Here is a 22739-nt window from a genome sequence, read left to right as displayed (position 1 = left end):
CTTACAATGCATAAGTACTGCAGCAAACAAAACCTAAAATTCATGACCCTTGTCAACCTAGTGTGCTTGTTCCTCAGTAGTCACTATGTTATTAGCAATAACGTGAAATGAGTTGCAGAACTTGACAAGAGTGCTGAGAAAACAGGGGCGTCTCCATACCACAAGATTTTGTTGCTAAATTGGGAAAATCAACCGCATCACTAGCAGAGTTCATGAATTTGTCAACAATAAAACTAAATTTATGGCTAATTACAGATAAATTTTTCTGACAATCAAACTTTTCCACCACAATACAATTCTAATAATACTCTCAAACTACCCTTTGTTTTTGTCCAGTTGCAATTTTTTTAATTACTTCTCAAAACCCAAGTTGACCAAGAAGTGTCCCCAAAATGCTTCAACTCAGTCACAGAGCATAGCTAAAGATGCACAAACTGAATGGCACCATGCTTAATATGGCAAAATTGGACTCATGGCCCTAAAACTTCTCCATGGTCTTTCAGAAATAACAAAAATTATTCTCCAAGTATAATCACTTTTCCAAATAATTTTTTTAAAGCTACTATAAATAGCCCTAACTGGTATGCCTTGGTTGGTTGGAATGTTGTCTTAAACACCAAAAAGCTGGGGGTTTGATTCCCCATCAGGGAACACCCCTAGGTTGCAGGTTCAACCAATCAATGCCCACCCCCACCCCTGCCTCTCTCTCTTCCTCCCTCTAGAATCAATAAACACATTTTTTAATTTTTTTAAAAAGCTACTGTAAATATATTTTCTTAGGTGGCTAATAGTTGCTCATTGGTCACACTGCAATATTCAGTCAAAAAAAGATCTTATGAAAAATGAAAACAACAAATGATCTGGGACAAAAACAGTTTATCCTGAGAAGCCATTCCACACAACTTCAGATCCCACCCATGAGAAGCTCCAAAGCAGAACACAGAAATGATAGAATCAAGAAGGAAGACAAAACTCTGGCAACTACTGTGTCACTAGAGGATCAGGTCCTGGGCAATGACAGGCAGGTAATGCACTGCTCTCCAACTTATTCATTTGGACTTTCGTTCCATTCTCTGAAGGAGACTAAAAAGTAGGGGCAGAAAGCACAGAAGAAACATTTCTCAATAGAAAGGTAAAAAAGAAATTGAGTCAGTTCCAACTGCTTAGCCTTGGTTGGTTTCCTACCTGCCTGATTGAGTGTCTGAAGACAGAAATGCATTTCCGATTCAACTGCTGATCCCAGCAATCAGCAGGACCAACTGTGCAGCCATGAACAAATGTTTCCTATGCATGACTTTTCACATCAAGGCAAAGCCAGCCTTATTCTAGTTAGGAAATTAAATTTCAGTTTGAGCCTTTGGATCATGATCTTTGTTTTCTTTTCATTTCTTTTTTTAACACTGGAGAGTGGAAATAAAAATACATTCTCGTATTAGATGGGAAACAACAGCATTTCACTTTTCATTTCAGCCTCAGAGCCACTGGTAGCAAAGCTTAGCTAAACAGTAAAAGCATTTGTTACAGAGCAAAGGAAAGCTGTCCACAAAACTTTTCTACACGATTCTAAAATTAAAAACTTGCCCAAATCATCTGTCATCATTTTTTAAAGTAACCAATGACACTTCAAGAAAACACAACACAAATTTCAAACATTTTTTTAAAACTCTAGCATTTTTAACTGAAATTATAGCCACAGTGTCCCCTTTTCTGGCTTCTTTAATAAAATTACTATTTATTTCAGATTTCTGCTTTCATTGTGCTGCTCTATAATTTAACATTTGCAGAACTTCATTTGAGATGTATAAGACACATCAACACATACTTAAGTAGTTCCTTTAGAAAGTAACCCTCTGGCCAAAATGATTCACGCCAGCAGAAGCATGAATTATGGATGGAACCATCCAAAATCTACGTATTTTCAGTATTCAATACTGAGATCAATAGATACCTTGCCAACACTAAATATAAAAATTAAAGACAAAGTAAAAAAACTGTAACTGAAAAGAGACAAGTCAAGGTTCAGCATCTTCCAATTCAACAGAGATACCAGCCTTTCCACCCTTCTGCTCCCTTGCCACAGAGGTTGGCAGGAATTAAATATTTTACTTTAGGGGTCAGGAAGGATCAATTGTTCTCCTTCTAGAGTGACCCTGTTGTTTAGGTAGAACTGTTTTGTTTTTTTTTTAATGTGAAGATCTTCCCATGTGATTGTGATAATTTTGCAGGTGTTTCAGGAGTGCCTTAGAAATCCCACAGGGGGGAAATGACAATCCTTCTCTACATATTTTGAAAATGGCATGCCTGAACAAAGACCCTGGAGTGTGCACATATACTGGAAAACTCGTCTTTTGAAGATGACTATCTCATGGTGGGTGAGACAGGGTTCAAGACCAAACAATCCAAAAAAAAAAAAAAAAATGCTGGTGATTCTTTTTAGAAAGTTAAGTTCTGGAGAAACCAAAGCAGCTAAACTACCATGATAAGCCCAGATTTTCCCAAAGTATCAAAAACCTGGTATATCTTGGACAACTAAGACACTATATTTCAAATAGAACATTTTATTTTGCTGACTTTTTCAAAGGTCATGGTGCAGATTTTTTTAATAAAAGGAGAAAATCTATTTTGACTCATGATTTTACAGACAGTTAAAGAGATTTTTGTTCACGTTTGGTCTGGAGTTTGATAACTACGTACATGTTGTTCACAGTTTTTCTTCAGTGGCTTTGGAATAATATAAGTGAAGCTGAAATACATAAGGAAAAAATAAGCTGGCCCAAGGCAGATTAATGGACGGTATCTGACCAATTGCAAAGTATACACCAAATCCTATGTCCTAGATACTGAGGAGGCAGGACAGATGAAAGACCAGTTAAGGAGAGTCACTTAAGTACATGCTTACTAGTATGGAGTGTGGCAGTGTCAAAGGAAGACAAAATTTTCTGTAAGATGGAAAGGAGAAAAGAATAGAAATTAGTATTTATTAAATATCAGCTTTGTGTTTATTGCTTTACCTATTATATATTAGTTAATAACCACAGAGGTTGATATCACTGTTCCCATTTTAGAGCAAAGAAAACTGAGGCTTAGAGAGGAATAATAAACACTGTTAGTACTAATGTCCACTGCTACTTCTTCTAAGAGAACCCTATTCCCAGATTATTGTTCAGATAAGGGCAGAGCTGCCGAATCAGACAAATAGACTGACAGTCCACGCCTGTGAAGAGATATCTGACTTCCTCTGAATACTATAGTATAGGAACGTGAACCAGCTTGAGGAAGGAGCTAAAAAAGAAGTTGGATGCCAGCAAGGAGTCTGGCACAGCAGAAAGATGCTAAAACCCTGAGCCTCAGATGTGACCAACTCTGAAGCCTGCTCTACCTCTGAACTTGTAAAATAATAAATTTCCTGATGATTCCAGCAAGCTTGAGGGTGGTTTCTGAAAATACCCTAACTGATAAAGAATAAGTTCTCCAAGGTCACCTATAGTAAGTGGCAGAGCAAGTATATGAACCAACACCATTCTGGCTCAAAACTGAGCTTTTTCCAGTAAACCACACTGTGGTATGAACTTTGATGAATGTTTTTCTCATGATACCATCATGCAATGTTGGAGCTAGAAAGGCTCTTACCTCATCATAAAAACAAAATGCATTTGTACCTCATAAAAATGCAGTGGCCTTATCTACCTATCTTTTGCAAAAGTTCTTAGAATTTTATATTCTGCAGAACTTCTCACTTCATATGCATTTAATTTCTAGTAGAATATGAACTCACATGCCTTTAATAAATGGAACTGAGCTCTTGAAAAGCAGTCCAAGTTATTATTAATTTTCTTAGGTGGGATAATGGTATTGTGGTTATGTAGAAGAATACTCTTACTCTCAGGAGATGCATAGTGAAGTATTTAATGGTAAGAGTTATGATATATGAAACATACTTTCCCATGATACAAAAGTATGTATGAGAGAAGAAAGGGAGTCATAAAGCAAAGACAGCAAAAGGTTAACAATTACTGAATCTAAGGAATATGGGTGTTCATTGAATTATGCTTTCAAGTTTGCTGCATGTTTGCAAAATCTTACCATAGAAAGTATGGATGTGGAGGAATATAGTGTGGGACACAGCACTGCTGAGCACAGTGTAGCTCTACGTGAGAACGACCTGTGGACTTTGAAAACTCTTGACGCCAGGGCCTCACCCGGACCTGTGGCCTGGGCATGGATAATTCTAATTTATCTCATTGGTATGGTAGAAGAGCTTGAATTTTAAAGTTACAACTCATTAAAGTCCCAGCTCCATAAAGACAAACCTGAAAATTTCTGTAGGCTATTTTTTTTCCACAAAAAAAATTGCCGGGGCTTTAAACTTAACATAAAGATTAATTCCCACAAATAAAGAAACTTCCCTGAAACATACATTGGGTGGCATAAGAAATATTCGATTAATATTAACCATCACTTTAACAAATCTGTGTTAACAACTTTCCTGTGCTGTGCTCAAGACCATGAGGGCAAAAAGATGGAGAGACTTAGATTTTCCCTAAATATATCTATTCATAGGTCCAACATGCCAAAATTTAAATGATAAAAATGTCAAAAAAAGAAAAGGAACAATATTTAAGGAGAAGCATTAAGCCATTAACCTCTTTTTTTAAAAAAAAGTCTTACTAAATCATTGTTCTTTACTCCATGCCAAAGATGACTCATAATCTGTTAAACTATAAGGAAAGGAGGATTCCTTGAAAAATATACAACTCCAATTCTCCAAATTCAAATTTGTGCAAATTACCTAAAATACTCCAGTGAGCCTTACATATGGAAAAAAGCTCTCTAAGGTCCTATATCTAAATTTCAGCTCACACACAGGCCTCCTCAGTTCTATTTGTATTTCTTAATATATGTGTGTCTGGGGTACAGGATAGAGGTGAATAAATGGTAGAGGAAATAAAATAGAGAAATAAAAAATAAATGACAAATTTTAAAAATATAATTCTTATAATAGAGGTTTCACTTACAACCTATGTGGCTTTAAAAACGTTTTATTGATATACAATAAATGTGTTTATTTAAAATGTATAATTTGTAAGTTTTAACATATATATATAACCTTAAAACCATTACAGCAATCACAATAATAAACATGACTATCCTAGGTGGCCTTTGAATCAAATAGATGTGTCATAACAAAGGTATAGCTTTCAAGAAAAAAAAATTTGTGATAGAAACCGTAATTTTTTTTAAGCAAAAAAAGTCTCCACAGAAGTGTCCAAATACTTTCATCAACAGATAAAGGAAACACTCAGGCTTTGATTTTTTTCTCCCCTACTTGAAATTTAAGAGATAAGCATATACTGTGTTATTTTATCTTAGATTTAGGTCCAAATAAACCAACAAAGGCACTCTAAAAACAAAGGAATTCTTAATATTTTCAAACATCCAGGAAAATAAAAACAAAAGCCATAGTCACATACCATTATGTTTGAAAATTTAAACACACACATCAGGAATTTGATTATTCCAAAGCATAACAATTTAGAAAGATTATACTTATATATCATAACAATGTATACAGACTTCCTGAATTTGTAATATTGGGCCTACAGCACTTCCATTCCACAGGCAGGGCTACTCCAGGCAAAACTGAAGGGGAAAAAACTGTGCTCCAGTAACTCAAAGCCTCCACCTCCACTTCTTTCCTCCCCCTGTCAATGTTTCTTCCATTTTTCAGGGAACTCCTTTGTCTATGGGACCCTCACTGGTGCACCAGGCTTCCCAAAGCTATGGAGCAACTTTTGTCCTCAAGAACCTAATCCATACCCATGGTATGTCTATATACTGTACTCTTGGGTGCAGAGTTTCTGTTTCCCATGAGGTAGCTAGCGAGGGAATGTAATAAACTTCTAGGACATGTGCTCCCTTCCCTTCCCCTTCCCTTCCCTGCTGCACAATTGCAGTAGCTAAAAAGGGGGACTGTTCTATCCTGAGGAGCCTAAGGCATAAGGAATACCTGTTAACCACCTTTGCCCTAATTTAAAAAAAAAGGGCAGATTCACAGGAAGGCCACCCAGGATCTCCAGAAGGCAAGCCCATTTGATCCAGGCCTAAGTTTACTACAGTGGCCTACATCAGACTTCCCATCAAACTAAATCCTATAACCCTTAATATAAGAGATTTCATTTTCGCATGAAGATCCTTTGTCTCAACTGGACTGTGAATGCCATTATGGACAGGCACCATGTCTTACTAGTCTGTGATGCCCTCAAGCACTTGTCACAGCTATTGAATGTTTATGAATAAAAATTAAATTGATGAAAATTTTTATATTATATTAAATCTCATTAATGCTATTTTACTAAAAAACACTTATATTTATTTACTTTAATATTTGAGATAAAATATACACTAAGAATTTTGTTTATTTAGGAAATTAGTTTTACAATCAAGAAACAAAAGATTAGTTCTTTCTGTGCACTAGACAAAACAAATTTAAGATTTTATTGTTAATTGTGCAATATAGCTGAGATGATACATTTCCATTGTGCAATTTTCAGTGTTACACTTTTTTTTTCAGGCTCTGTTACAAAGAAAACAAAGCAAATGGAGAAAAAACTTAAAACATATAAAGAAAACCTAGGAAAAATTTCAGACCATGTCTACTGTCAGGTTTCTAGGGTTCAAAAACAAGGATGATTTCAGATTTCTGGTGGAAACACCCAAGTTACATTATGTTTTTAATATTTCAACTCAAACTCAAATGAAAATTGTCCACACAAATGAGTTTTGTTTCAAGATTTAGGATTCCTTTTATATCAAGTCAAAGGGCATAAAATCCATATAAAGAAATCTTACTCTTCTCCAGACCATTATTATACAATGTTTAGTATGACTAATCCAAACAGTAGATAATGAGCTCTGTAACAGCAAATTGTTTGAATGTAATTTCTATAAGGAAAGGAATATTTGTCTTTTCTTCACTGCTGTAATGTATGTGCCTAGTAAGAGAAGCTGACATGTAGTAAGTGCTCAATAAATACCCATTGAATGAAGTGGAAGGAAGGGAGGGAGGCAGGGAGGAGGAGAGGGAAAGAAAGAGAGAAAGAAAGAAAGAATAGGTTAGGATACATAGGTATGCAAAAAAAAAAAAAAATACCAAGCTTCTTACATGAGGCACAGATTTTATAAAGTATAATTTCTAGGAAATCTCTTAATCAACTCCAAAACACAGTTTATCTAATCTTATAGTTTAATTATTTACATAAAAATAACAATGGACTGTTTGTTTTCTAAATCAAAAGAATTCATTTTGTTTAATCAAACTGAAAGGTTTTCTACTACTGATGTCTGAATAATGTCAGATATTTTGAGAAATTATAAAATATTCTCTCCAAATCAATAGATTTTGGTATTTAGGAAAACATTTTACTCAAAGGATTTTTATGTAAACCTTTTTTTGTTTAATAATATATATGCATTTTCCTACCCTTTGATTTCCTGGGTGAAAAGAACCCTTAAAATAAAACAAAAGTTAACTCAAAGGGCCACGTTTCATTTCAGCTGAAGCCCTGGAAGACAATGAAGCTGATCGTTGCTTCACCAGGAACCATTAATCATTTAACAATGGTGAACTCTGGAAAACCTCACAGTGGACTTGGTCTGATGTTCAGTCTGGTTTGAAGGAGTTCAAAACAAAACAAAGGAGCTGCTCTTCACGTCTAATGTGATGTTCTCAGGCCAGCAACCTCCCACATACTCAGGTGGAGATGGTCATTGCTGGAACACCCTCCAGAGCTCACCAGGGCACTGCTCGAGGAGCACAACAAAGCTTGGATGTTTGAGATGTTTCAAGGTAATGTGGACAGAAAAAATTCTGTGGGTATCCCACCATAAAAGAGTTTAATAGGAAAGCAGTAAATGATAAACATATTACAGTTTTCCCTTTTCCCACCTCACTTAAGCTAAAACTTGGTTTTAGGTTTACCAAATAGCCCCTTAAATTCTGTATAGATTAGATGATCAGAGAGCTCATCTTTTGAGATAAGGCAAAACAAACTTTCCCTATAGAAGCACTTTGCCTCAGTCTCATAAAAGCAGACTGAAATAAATGAAAACTACTAACTTCCTACCCTATACAAAGGCAAAGGCAAAAGATAGCTAAAGAAAAAGCCTGCTGTGATCAGGAAAAAGAATACCAATGTGAAAAGAAGATAGAGCAAATTAAGATGCTGTGTAAAAATAGAAGACAAACTTATGTGGAAACATCAGGAAAACTGAGAAACAATGGTAGAACAAAGGAAAGAAGATTGTGAAAAAAATTAAATTAAAAGTGAAGTGTTTGGGTCATTTTACTTTACCATGGTAAAAGTAAACATTCAATATACTAAAGAGTTGTACGTACCACCACACAAAAGATTATAAACATCAATGTGGACTTTAAATTCAAAGTGGAGAAGAAACCTAACATTCTAAGTTTTCATCAGTTGGAGGCTGAACAATAAGGACAAAAGGACACTGTAGTTTTAAAAGTTGCTTTCTGTTTAGCAACTTCATATTAGAGGATATTTGTTCACTGTACTCAATATTAGTTTAAATAAATAGTATTTCTTTGTGCATCCATTTGTTTTGATAGTCTTACTCTGAGTACACTAGAATTTAACTTGCACTTAAAAAGGTAGTATCGTGAGGCTGTGACAACTCTTCTACTAACAACCAGCAAGAGGTAAAGCTGTATTAAAGCAAACTTACATAATAATGTGCTAACTCTGGGCTTTTGACTTCTGAAGACCCCTAACTCACTTTTAGGGACAGGAAAAGAAAGACTAGTTTCTTAATATATAGCCTTTCCAAGTGTGTCTTCACTCACCTTCTCAATGAAAGATTGGCTGGAACAAATGAAATCCTCTAAACCACTATATTCTGAAATGTGCACATTTCACTGTATTCAAGGTACAAAATAAATAAGGGGGGTCCAAAAGCTAAATAATCATTTTGAAATTTAGAAGTAAATAAGTAACTATTTTTTTCTTTGAATATACTTCTAATGGTGTCTGATATATCTGAACAGGTTCCCCTGCCATGCGCAAGTTCTACAAGCTTTAACTTAACAAAATGCATTGTGTCTTACATACCAGTACCTAAAGTTTGTTCTTACAACATCAACCTCTGCTATAACCCACGATATACCAAAACTCAGTGTTAATATTTAAAATCCTGTTCAATTAAACCAAAGTTCCTTGTCTCTAAAAAGGTAACATATATTCTTGTGAATATGTCAGTAAAAATTCTTTTCAAATACAAAGTTAAAAGGAAAAGTGTCCTTAAGAGAAAAGATCTAAAATGTCATAATCCTCACTGGAGGATAGGGGTTATTTTTATTAAATTGATTTTAGAGAGAGAGATACATCAATGTGAAAGAAAAACATTGATCCATCAGTTGCCTCCCGTATGTGGCCAGATGGGGGACTTAACCCAAAACCTAGGTATGTGCCCTAACCAGGAATCAAACCCACCACCTTTTGGTGTACAGAATGATGCTCCAACCACCTGAATCACCAGGCCAGGGCTAAAAGGTCACAATTTTTAAATAAGGATAAACAAATATCCATTTCTAAATGTTAATGTTTTACTTTGTATTTGCTTGCATTTTGTCCTTCTCTAATGCTTTCAAAAAGCACAACTTTCCCCTATAACATCCCCTATGAATGAGGGTAGGGCAATAGCCCTCATGGAGGTTAAGTGTAAAACTCAAGGTCACATGCCAATAAGTGTTGCTCAGTCTAGAACTCCATGGACCTTAATTCTAAGTTTATGTCAATAGATAATGCATACATTATTTTCCTCTATTTTTGATCACTGACAGTATAGCAGGTCCTCCAACGATGTAGTTTAGTTCATCATTGTTTCATTATAATGTAGGAAATTAACTCTTGTTTATACCAATTAGGCTATGGTAAAACTGGTTTTGTTTTACATTGTTTCACTTAAAGTCACAGATGCAATAGACGATGTTAAGTAAAGTCAGTATACAGTTATTCATTTTCCTAACGTTAGAAGGCAGGATAGAAATTACAAGCCCTAAAGGTTTTATCTACCTCCTTCTCTTCTTTCCAAATAAGTCTTCATCAAAAACGTTGCTTTTTAAAAAGTTGGAGACATTAAGGGAAATAAAGGAAAAAATAAACAAATGGGACTACATCAAATTTAAAAGTTTCTGCATGGCTAAAGAAACCATCATCGAAATGAAAAGGGAACTGACTGTATGGGAGAACATATTTGCCAATGATACATTAGACAAGGGTTTACTCTCCAAAATATATAAAGAACTCATACAACCCACCACCAGGAAAACAAACAACCCAATTCAAAAACAGGCAAGGGACCTGAACAGATACTTCTCCAAGGAGGACATACAGATGGGCCATAAACTTATCAAAAAATCCTCAACATCACTAGTCATCAGAGAAATGTAAATTAAAACCACAAAGAGATATCACCTCATATCTGTCAGAATGGCAATTATTAATAAATCACCAAATGACAAATGCTGGCAAGGATGTAGAGAAAAGGGAACCTAAGTGCACTGTTGGTGGGAATGCAAACTGATGCAGCCTCTGTGGAAAACAGTATGGACTCACCTCAAAAAATTAAAAATAGGGTCACTGCCTTATGACCCAGAGAGCTTATTCCAGGAACATACCCTAAGAATCCTGAAACACCAATTCAAAAGAACCTATGCACCTCTGTGTCCATAGCAGCAGTATTTACAATAGACAACTGTTGAAAACAGCCCAAGTGCCCATCAGTGGATGAATGGATTAAAAAACTGTGGTTCATTTACATGATGGAGTACTATGCAGCAGAAAGAAAGAATTCCTACCTTTTGCAACAGCATGGGTGGAACTGGAGACTATTGTGCTAAGTGAAATAAGCCAGTTAGTAAAAGACAAATACCATATGACCTCACTTATAACTGGAATCTAATGAACAAAATAAACTAATGAACAAAATTGAACCAGGGACGGACCTGAAGAAATGGAACAGATTGAGAGCTGTAGGAGGGGAGGAGGGAGAGGGGACTGGTGGAAGGAAGGGGAAGGGATTAGTCAGCAAACACGTATGAATGACTCATGGACATGGACAGTGAAGAGGGGATTGATTGTGGCCGAGGGGAGTGGGCTGGGTGGAGGGGGAAAAAGGGAAAAAAATTGGAACTGTACTAGAATAAATAATAAAAAATAAAGTACAGAAAAAAGTTGGAAACATAAATGTCTGTAAAATACTAATACTCAAATGTCTGCACAAAACCATTAAATTCAAGGAAGAGATAAAAGATGTGAGCTACAGAAACAAAGTCATGCTAAAACATGTGAGGCAAAAAACAAGTGACCTTCCATTGTGAAGACCAGACACTTAAGTGTAGTTTCCAAGTGCCTACAAATTAGTTTTTTTAGGTTTCACTTTAAATTGGCTACTTTAAAAGTGTATGAACAAAAAGGGGCAACTTTTCTAAATTAATTGTTTTTAGCCAACGAAAATTCATTACATACAGCTAAATTGGGTAACTGATAATTAGGTTAAAGAAAGGACTATGTATATAAAATTATCCACATTATAGTGCCTTGTATATGTTTTTGAAAAGTTTTAACAATGTTATGGAACACTGTAACACTTCTGAGTCTACTAATATTTAGATTTTGTTACTGAAGATATCTCTTTCATAAAAGATATTCTTATATTTTATAATATCAGAGGATATGATAATTAAACTATATTTTATTGACAAGTAAAATAGAGTGATTCTATAAATGAAGCAGATAGTAGGTCCCATCAATTTTGTTTATTTAAAAAATATATATTCCCTAATTGTGTAATGCCTATTAAGTGTGTGGTGAAGTTTAAAGTGTTTTATTTACTAATTACATACTCCTCCTTTATGATTCCTATTACATTATTTACTACAGCTATTTCAAAAGCTAATTATTCACTAAGATTACTCAAGAGAAAGAGTTTCATTCTTGAATGAAAAGAGAAATAAAGCTTTGGTCCTTAAGGAAATGATGTCATTTTATTTTCACAGTGTTAATTTGATAAATTCTCTTTACTATTATTAATTCTGAAGCTGATAATACTATCACAGTATCATTTGGGACATTCAAAAATCTAATCTGGATAATTCATACTAATTATAATAACATCTACTTCAATGACAAGTTTGGGAGTCAAAAAATCTTCATTAAAAAATGGACATGTCAGGTATCAAATGTACTTTTCAGACTAATTTTAATCTTCAAAATGAAAAATATCTTCTTAACAAAATATGTTCATTGTAATTCCCCTCATTTGTCCCCTATTTACGAAAGTAATAATTGAGAGAGTAAAAATTCAACTCAACAATACAAATAATAGCACAAATACTGCTCCATAATACTGCTTATAATATCATTCACCTACTCATTAAACAACTTCAAGATAATGTTATTTAATTCATTTCATAGCACTCATTAAACTTCTTTATGTACCAGGCACTCCGCTAGGCACTGGAGATTAAATTATGAATGAAACACTATTCTTACCCTCAAAGAGCTTTCTGATTAGAAGAGGAGAAAATCATACACAGCAAATGTGTGATAGGTGTGATTATAATAACAGAAGTAGGTATGTCCTCTTATGCAGGTTTAAATGAAAGAGTGATCAGCTCAACTAATCAAATAACTAAAGATTCATAAAGAATCATAAAATTCAATCAATAAAGATTCATAAAATTCATAAAGACTCATATAAACACTAGTTTAAAAGTATAACTCCCATACAACATGCATATTGATAAGAACTCTGCTTATTTTGAGAGCAATAATTTTTTTCCTTTTTATTGAATTTATTAGGGTGACACTGGTTAACAAAATTATACAGGTTTCAGGTGAACAATTCCACAAGACATCTGTACACTGTATTATGTGTTCACCGACCCAAGTCTCCTTCCATCACCATTTATCCTCCCTATGCTTTGCTCCACCTCCCCCCACACCCCCTCATTCTGGCAATCCCCACACTATTGTCCACATCCATGAGGGGTTTTTTCCCTTTTTTTTCTCAATCCATCTACCCCCCAGCCCTTCCAACACCACCACTGCCCCCCAACAGCTGTCAGCCTGCTCTCAGTCTATAGGTCTATCTCTATTTTGCTTGACATTTCATTTTGTTCATTAGATTCTACATATGAGTGAAATCATGTGGCATTTGTCTTTCTCTGACCAGCTTATTTCACTTAGCATAATGCTCTCCAGGTCCATCCATGCCTGACAGCAATAATTCTTTATCTTTACAAAAATAAAAACAAACTTACTAATGTTTCAAGACATACAAGGAACATCACAGAGAATTAAACTTAAAAAGTACCAAATGCTAATCAAGATCTTTGTAAAGATGTACCAAACATTAGTCAAGACCTTTGCATATATTAACTCATTCCACCCTCACAATAATCCTATGAAGTAATTGCTTCTATTATCCCCATTTTACAGATGGGGAGTCTGAGGTTAACTTGACCATGGTCTCATAGACAGCAAAATGAAATGCTGGGACTTAAACCTACAGAATCTAGTTCTAGAGTTCTTGCTCTTAATCACTATATTAGACATCGTCTCTAACAGTGGTGATGATGATAGAATAGCTAATAACAAGTGCTCTGTGACTTGCATTCTTATTTATCCTTACAGCAGCCCACTGAGGAAAAGTCATCCTTCCCATTTACAGGAGAAAACTAGTACAGGCCAGGTTTGAAACTTGCCCAAGGTGAAACAGCCATCTAAGGATGGCAGCAAAATTCAAACTCAGGAAGCCTGGCTGCTGTGGTATGAGGCTTCTCAGTAATTCAATCTTGACCTCATGAAAAAGGCCACATGATAAAATTTATTGAACAATTCAAAAAAGCTTTATATAAGTCTTCCTGAAATACTTTGCAAGGTTTGGGGGCTATGACAAGCATCTCCTTACAATAGCACTTGCATTTGAGTCAACTTTAGTACTTTGGGCTGATCATAAACACATTTCTGCTCTTTAAAAAGAAATTTTTCTGTAGAAAAATGGCAGATTCAGCAGAGAAACAGTCTATTCTTTAACATTAAATTTAGTAACAACTTGTTCTGATTAGTCTGAAAGAGAAGGAGAGAATGAACTACTAAGAGGCCTTTCCTGTACTTTAAATTTCAAAACCTGTTTGATTTAGCCTAATTTGAATCTTGTGGACAACTAGACCAGAACTTGATTCAAATAGAGTAATACCATTTTAAATAGGCTGAATTCTCAAAAGTGACCTCACAGGCCAATTCAGAGTAACTCTTCTCATAATTTTTACTTTTATCTCCAATTAAATGCTGAAGATGCATAAGGCAAGATTCTCATAACGCATATATGGGCAAGCGTGTGTACTTCTGAGCTACCAACAATCAAGAAACTGAACTAAAATTTTACAAATTCTGTAGCATGACACTGTTTGAGAGCAATCAAGAATACAAAAGAGGGATATCAAAAGAAAAAAATACCTATTTTTATCCTTAACACACCCCACCGGGCCCTGTGACTGAGAAATAAAAAATTCTGTGTTGTAATTTCTTGCTAGGAAAAAGTGAACCAAAGATGAAGTATGAAGCTGGATTTTCATTTACCTTGCTTTCCTCCAACAGGTTCAAAGACTTCATAACCTTTACTTTAATATTGAATTCATATTCTTTTCAAAAAGGAATCTGTAAAACTATTTTAAAATAAAAATAGTAAGCCACACTACTAGGCAATCTGTCTTCCCTTGCTCTATTACCACACACTCAAACTAGAAATACCTTTTGTCTTGCCTTTATTAAATGAAAGTTTAACTTTGATTTGGAGGAAAATGTGCCCATTAGCCATTTTACACTTTTTGCAGGTCATAGAGTCTATCAGATCACATTGAGGACTATTACAGTTCACCAAGCATCCTAAAGACAGAAAGCATGCCATTACCGCTCATTTTATAAGCGTTATAATGCTCCGATGGTGGAAGTCTGGCAATACCTAGAAATACAGCAGGGCTGGTGAATAAGGAGTCGAGGGGCGGAGGAAGAGAGAGCTACAGAGGGAGGCAGTCGCCACCTCAAATCCACGCGGGACCAGGAGCCTTCTTCCCACAATGTGATCCTTGCCCTCCCCAAAGTGGACGACTACAACATCTTTCCATACCCTTGCAAGATCCCACACAGTACTCACCCTTCCGCCAAGAAGTCGCCAGCGGTCCAGCTCCTAGACGGGTCGGGGTGGCAGCAAGGGAGGGGACGTCTGGGCTGTGGGCGGGGGGTGTCGGTGCGTCACTCCAGTGTAGGACCGTGAGTTCCAGGGGTGGGAACCGAGAGGAGCCGGGAAATCAAGTCACGGCCGAAAGAGGAGGAACGGGGTGGAGAGCCCCCTCCCTAAAATAAACTCTCCAGCCCCTGCGACCTTCTGGCCCAGGGAGAGGAAATAAAATCGGGGGAAATAATAGACTGGTAAATAAACCTCTAAAAACGATGAGAAGCGAGGAACCGACTTTAATTTAAATGGGGGAAACTGAGCGAGGGCTGGAAGAGAGATTGAGAGAAGTGGCTGTGGGTCTATCCCATGCCTTTGCAGTCCCCAAACAGAGGAGGAGGCTAGCTGAGGGGAAGTTGCAGCGGCTCTTGAGGAGGAGGCGGCGGAGGAGGTTACACCGTAACAAGTACAGACAGACAGCCTTGGATCAGAGGGGCGCTGCGAGCAGGGGCGGCCGTGGCAGGGCGAGTGGTAGTGGCGGTAGCAACGCCAGCTCAGCTCGCTCACGACATTTAATTGGATTGATGGGTTGTGCAGTGACTCACAGACTTTACAGAGTCGTACAGCAGTCCCCGCCCATCTGGACAGGGGAGAAGCAGCGGGGACGGGCGGGGAAAGGGGTCCGCGGAAGAGCCGGGAGGGGAGGAGGTGACTGAGAGGGCGAGGCGTTGGGGGCGGGGAACGAAGAGGACTCACCCAATGGTAAAGCCTGCCGCTTCAACGGGCGTGAGCGTCGGCCAATAATAGCGCGGCTCAATAGGCTGCTGGCTTCGCCCCTATCCCAATGAGTCTACTAAGGACACTGCTGCGAATGAGGCGGGGGAAGTGGAGTGGGGGGTGGGGAGAGGTGGGTGGACGTTGAAGTAGGGGTGGAGGGAAAGATGAGGCGCCGGAGACCCGCGGAGTCACTCTCCTCGCCTCGCTTCAGAAGTGCACCTTCCGCCAATCCTAGGGCCGCATGGGGGTGATGGACGCAAGTGTTTGACCAATTAGGAGAAGAAGGTCTCCTTAGCGAGACAGAGGGAAAGAAGTAGGCGGGCCAATGCCCTCCCCTCCCTCCTGCGTCCCGGTCCTCCCTCCAGCTGGGTTCGGGTCAGTCACGCAAATAACAGTGCGAGGGCCGGGGCCGCGCGGGGGTGGGTGGGGGTGGCGGGCATCGAGCTGCTGGCGGCGTGACAGCGATAGAAACTGGCTGTGTTGCCGACACCATGCGGGCAGGAGGAGGCGGCCGCGGCAGCGGCGGAGGCTGGCTCCTTAGCTTACGGGCTGTTGTGTAGCTTGCAGCTCCTGCTGCTGTTCAGCCTCTGCCTGGAGCTGCCGGGGAGCCCCTATAGCCAAACTCCACAGCCGAGGAGCAACCAATTTGGAGTAAATCACATCAAAACTTTGCCCACCTCCATGCAGTGCCCTCTCTTAGAGACAGCTCCGTGTGACATCCTGTGGGGCTATGCTCTGGGGTCGGTAGGAGCTGGAAGCCAGAGACAGGAGGCTTGGCAATGGCATTTGCGTCCTTGCTTGCCTATGTTTTGGGGAAGTCAGCGTAGGGTGCGGACAGGTTGGAACAGCTCCTGAATACATACCATTTCTTGATTGAGTCTCTGGGAAACGCACTCCTTAACCAGGCATAAGCGAAGCTGTATGGGCTTTGCTTTTTAAATGCCTGTATGTACCTTGGCTTCTTCCAATACTCCCTTCCATACCACTCTCCCATTCTCTGCCCACCCTCCGCAGCTGCTACCTGATGGCAATGCTGAGGAGCACTCACTCTTAGATCTTTGCTCATTCCCAGGAACTATGGCTTTTCTCAATTTCTTGCCTATGGTCCAGTAATCATTTTACAGACCTTAGCCCTTCCACGTGCGCATGTGTACGTGGAAGTAATTGTAATTACCAAAAGACTTGAATAGAAATGCACACAAAAGCAATTACACGGCAAAAATCCACCTTCTTTCCCACAAGGTGTATTTCGGCACCTTGAAATTTACAATTGCTACCCATCAAGAAACCAAGGAAAGACAATTTATATCGCATCTCTACAAAAAGATTTTCAAAACTATTTAGAATACCCACTGTCCATTTGCCACGGGCAAGTCAACTGGAGAGAACTAGAATCTGTTTAGGGTCTTGAAGAAAATAATGATTTTTTTTTCATAATTGTATTATCAAAACCCACAATGGTCTGGAATTCAGAGGAGAACATGAAAGTGTACTCTGGTCATATTGAAGTTTTTCTTGATTGTCATTTTAGGGTATGATTCTTCCCCTGAGCTGCAGTTGTGACACTCCACCTGACACCTTTTTTTGCCTCTTCCCTGCCTGATTTTAGCCCTACTCCATGATTTCAGTCTGTAATCCCAAGTCCACCTGAGAAAATGAGCTGTGCCATAAACTTTTTGTGATACCTAGCTTGTGTATGTGTTGCCCTTCCGTGTGTTGAAATTCCTTTGGAATTCAGCAGTGTGGGGAGGCCAGTGTCCTCACCCCAGGACATAGTGATCCACAGAAGGTGACCAGTGCTCCCTTTGCCAGGTCACCACATGATAATCTAGACAAACTAAGTCCCTCATATGGGAAAAAAATCACCTTTCTTTCTAATGTGAACTATTTTACTACTTTTAGAATGTGCTAATGATGCATTTTAGAGAAAGCCTTTTTCTTGTTTCTTCTACTGTGAGGTCATTTTGTGGCTCAGGTGAATATAACTGGTGAGAATATTATCTTACTGTGGAGGGTCCTTAATAACACAGAAGATTTTGAGTCTAGACATACACTAAAATCTTTCTAAAGGACCTTCGGATACTCGGGGTTAGCATCCTGTGGTAGATGTTGCCTGTTTGTCATTTGGTATTGGCACACCTCCAGTCCCAACCATGTGTCACTTTCTAATTCTCCCTCTTCTAGTATTTTTTAATGGTCATCCAAGGCCTACTCACATTCCTGGATCTGCTCTTAGAATCATTATTTCTATAGGCTGGACCTAGACATCTGCTCTTTAAACAAATACCCTAGGTGACTTAAATAAATATTAAATAAATTGTTGGATTTGAGAACCCCTATTTATTCCTTCCCTTTTTTCTTTTCCTTTTTCACATATGTTTCCTTTCTTCCATATATATTTCCTTTCTCCTAAATATTTTCTATTTCTCATTTTTGTAATCATTTCCCTTTCTACCTTTCTTATACACAGGGCTGTGTTACACACTGGCAGTGATCCCTAAAAAAGAGAATGAAGCTGGAAAATTGTCTTTTATAAATACCATCAGCATAACATATAACTATAATATTTAGAAGTATAGGAAAATCAATTAATTTTATAAGCTTAAAAATATCATTGTAGTTGATGTGGTATATGAATCTGTAATATGTAGGAAACTTTCTAGTTTATGATTTCAAAGCACAAAGAAATGGAATTCTTCATATGTAGGAGCCACACTTCAAAATGCAAATTTCAACATACAAATAATACATTTAAATTATTACTGTCATTTTTCTTCCAAACAGTGTACTGAGACTGATAAAGTCCTAAGAACTATTATGATTACAAAAAAAATGTACTGCATGATATTTTTGTTGTCTCAAAGAACTTACAGTCTAATTGAGAGGCTCAAAAGTATACACACACAATATTTAAATAGGAACCTGAGAAAAAGTCTAGGAAGACTTTAAGTGTGTTTGTTAGAGATAAGAAGGATTTAGTTCACTATCAATTTTCCCTTTGCTTATCTGTACTTTCTAATCTGTTATGATTATGACTTACATGTTTAACTTTTTAAAAATCTAAATTAAAAAATTTAAAGCAATATGTGGTAATAAAATTTCCCTTTTTACTGTTATTTAGATATTTACATGGTTGTGGCTAATCTCAATTAAATTATAAGCTTTTTATAAATAAACTTGAATTATACTACACACATGGACCAGGAAGCTACAGCAAATTCTTCATTGAGGGTAGAAGATTCAAACCAGGCCTCATTAGAATTCCCACAGATAGATCCTGGACAAACATAAGTTCACTGTCCAAATTACAAAACAAATGAAGAAAAAGCCACCATATGCAAGAGGAAGCTGAGATAGAAGAAAGAAAAACAGCAGAATTAGATTCCAAATCTAAAAAAGGACAGTTCAGCCCTGGCTGGTGTGGCTCAGTGGAGTGAGTGCCGACCTGCAAACCAAAGGGTTGCCGGTTCGATTCCCAGTCACAGCACATGCCTGGGTTGCAGGCCAGGTCCCCAGTAGGGAGCATGTGAGAGACACCCACACATTGATGTTTCTCTCCTTCTTTCTCTTTCCCTTCCCCTCTTTCTAAAAATAAATAAATAAAATCTTTTTAAAAATTAAAAAAGACAATTAAAAAAAAGGAATAGGCCCATTTCACTTATGAACATAAATATAAAAATTCTAAATAAAATGTTAGATAACTGAATCCAACATGTTTACTCCATCTGGTGAACTGGGAGAAATTTTGGGACTCATGACCCTGTCTTTAGTTTAGCATACATCTATTTAGCTACCTATCCAGCCATCTCTCATGTAAACATGATAAATCAAATAGTGTTTATTCCAGAAATCCAAGTATAATTCAACATCAGAAAGCCTATCAATGTAATTTATATAAAAAAATTAGGAGATGCTCAATATCACTAGCCATTAGAGAGACGCAAATTAAAACCACAGCAAGATACCTCTACATAACAGTCAGTATGGCTATCATTAATAAATCAACAAACAAGTGCTGGCGAGGTTGTGGAGAAAAGGGAACCCTAGTACACTGTTGGTAGGAATGCACACTGGTGCAGCCACTGTGGAAAACAGTATGGAATCTCCTCAGAAAACTAAAGATGGAACTGCCTTTTGATCTTGTGATCCCACTGCTGGGACTACCTGAAGAATCCTGAGTCACCAATTCAAAACAACCTATGCACCCCAATGTTCATAGCAGCATTATTTCCAATAGCCAAGAACTGGAAATAGCCTAAGTGCCCATCAGTAAATGAGTAGATTTAAAAAACTGGTACATTTACACAATGGAATTCTATGCAGCACAAAGAAAGAAGAAATTCCTACCCTTTGCAACAGCATAGATGGAACTGGAGAGCATTATGCTAAGTGAAATAAGGCATATGATGAAAGACAAATACCATATGATTTCACCCACAAGTGGAATCTAATCAACAAAACAAATAAGCAAAATAGAACCAGAGACTTAGAAATAAAGAACAAACAGTGACCAGAGTGGAGGGGGATAATGGAGGAAAGAAGGGGAAGGGGCAAGCAAAGGAACATGAAGAGAGGACTCATGGACACAGATAATGGGGGGGGGCATTTACTGTGGGAGTTGGGGAGGCAGGGGAGTGAGCAGTGGGGAAAGAGGTGGGACAACTGTAACTCAACAACAAAAAAAATAGGAGTAAAAGCATTTGAGAAAGTATATCACTTAATAATAAAAACTTTTAGAAAATTAGGAATAGGAAGAAATTTTCTTAACTTTATATAGGGCCAAATATACAGCAAAAATATTACTTAATGGATTGACTTTAAATACTATTTAAAGGTTGCCACTACTGTTTAATGTGATACTAAAAGGACTGGCTAACAGAACATGATTTGTAAAATGAAGAAGAAATTAAATAGAAGAATCAGAAGGAAGAGATAAAACTGGGATTGCTTACACTAATATGATCAGCCATATAATATACCCAGTAAAAACAATACTCTATTAGAAATAATAAGAGAACTCAACAAGGTGACAAAGATGCTATCCTTCTGTTCTTTCATAGCACAGTACCAGGATTTTTAAAAACAAGACACCTGGCCAACCAAATCTAGCCACGTATTAAAAGACAACATTTGCCAGCATCCCTTGTAGCTAAGTATTGCCATGTTGCAGGCAATGGGTTAAAAGCACAATTGGTACATACATCCTTAAAAGAAAGAGCTGTGCCTCTTCCTCTTTCCTGCCACCTGAAATGAAGACATATGGCTGGAGCTTCAGCAGTCATCCAGACTTAGACCATGAGCTGACTTTGGGTATGGAAGCCACACATGGCAGAGTAATAAGACAGAAGGCACCTTCTGTACCAGCTCCAACCCTACAGTGTCTATCTCCAATCTTCCCAAACTTCTTGAATAAACTTGTCTCACTTGTGCTGCTGTTATTTTAGTTTGTGTCTCTCTGCATGCTTTTGTTTTTACTTATAGCCAGACCTAATTTTAACTGCTATAGTAAGAAACCTAAATACAAAATCAACTCATGAAAACCAAAACTGTTCCTACACACTAGTACTAACAAACTAGCAAATACAACAAAACTATGAAGTTAAGAATTAACCTAAGAAAGAAGTCCTGACTGGTGTAGCTCAATGGATTGAGCACGGGGTGTGAACCAAAGCGCCGCAGGTTCGATTCCCAGTCAGGGCACATGCCTGGGTTGCAGACCACGGCCCCCAGCAACCGCACATTGATGTTTCTCTCTCTCTCTCTTTCTCCCTCCTTCCCTCTCTAAAAATAAATAAATAAACTTAAAAAAAAAAGAATGGAATATCTCTCGATTCCCTCACCAAAGCTTTAAAAAAAAAAAAAGAATTAACCTAAGAAAGAATGCACAAAACCTTTATGGAAGAAAATGTGAATTCTATTAAAAGACTCCAAAGAAGACCTAAGTAGAAGTATGTATAATACTTGTAGATAGGGTGATATAAAATTATTAAGCTCTCAATGACCTCAAATTTATGAATAAACTCAGTGTAAATCTTTCAAACTTGTAGCAGGATTTGAGGAATTTAAACATTCTGAAATGCATACAGAAAACTAAATTCCATTATAATCTGGCCATTTTTTAAAAGACTATCAGAGAGAGGCAAAATTTACCCTCCCAGAGAAGTAAGCCATATTATAAATTATAGTAACAGACATGTGGAACAGTAGAACAGAATAGGGAACCCAGATACAACCCATTTACCAATGAGAACTTGGTATGTGATAATGGTAACATCACATACAAATCTATAACAAAATCATGCTGAGATAGTCAACTTTGGCTGCAATAATAAACTAACTAATAAAAAATCCCCAAATATCAGTGCCTTATAGCAACCATTGTTTTTCTTTCATGGGTCTGTGTGTGAACTGAGATTCTGCTGATCTCACCTGGGCTCATCAAGACTTGGTTGCGTTCAGCCAAGTTCAGCTGGGCTTGGCTTCAAGACAAGGGTTAATTTCAGGTCTTCATCACATGTTTCATTCTGGCAATGAAGGAAGCTGAAGAGGTGAAGCCAAATCACTCAAACACATGTAAGTCCACTGCTCCCACCACATCTTCTAACATTCCATTGGCTAAATAAGTTACATGGCCAAGTCCAACTTCAATAGTGGAAGGTGCTGCAAAATCACATAGCAAAGGGCCTGAGTATATAATCCTATAGCAGGAA

At 37.5% G+C, this 22739-nt stretch overlaps 1 protein-coding gene across 2 annotated transcripts in view; it reads right to left on the bottom strand.

The window, feature by feature from the left end:
- Positions 1–15816, bottom strand: part of SERTAD2 (SERTA domain containing 2) — a 129984-nt gene extending 114168 nt beyond the window's left edge. The window contains exon 1 of one of the 2 annotated variants that reach the window (XM_045827484.1): positions 15235–15816. The gene's annotated coding sequence lies outside the window, so the exon portion shown is untranslated. Of the gene's footprint in view, positions 1–14660; positions 14680–15234 lie in introns of those variants that run through there. The other variant, XM_045827488.1, reaches the window with a different exon arrangement.
- Positions 15817–22739: the final 6923 nt, after the last annotated feature.

This window comes from Phyllostomus hastatus, unplaced genomic scaffold, assembly GCF_019186645.2.
Source record: "Phyllostomus hastatus isolate PE091 unplaced genomic scaffold, TTU_PhHast_1.1 phas_scaffold_78, whole genome shotgun sequence".
Taxonomy (NCBI): Eukaryota; Metazoa; Chordata; class Mammalia; order Chiroptera; family Phyllostomidae; genus Phyllostomus; species Phyllostomus hastatus.
Note: the sequence above shows the minus strand (reverse complement) of the source record. Positions and strands in the feature narration are given on the sequence as shown.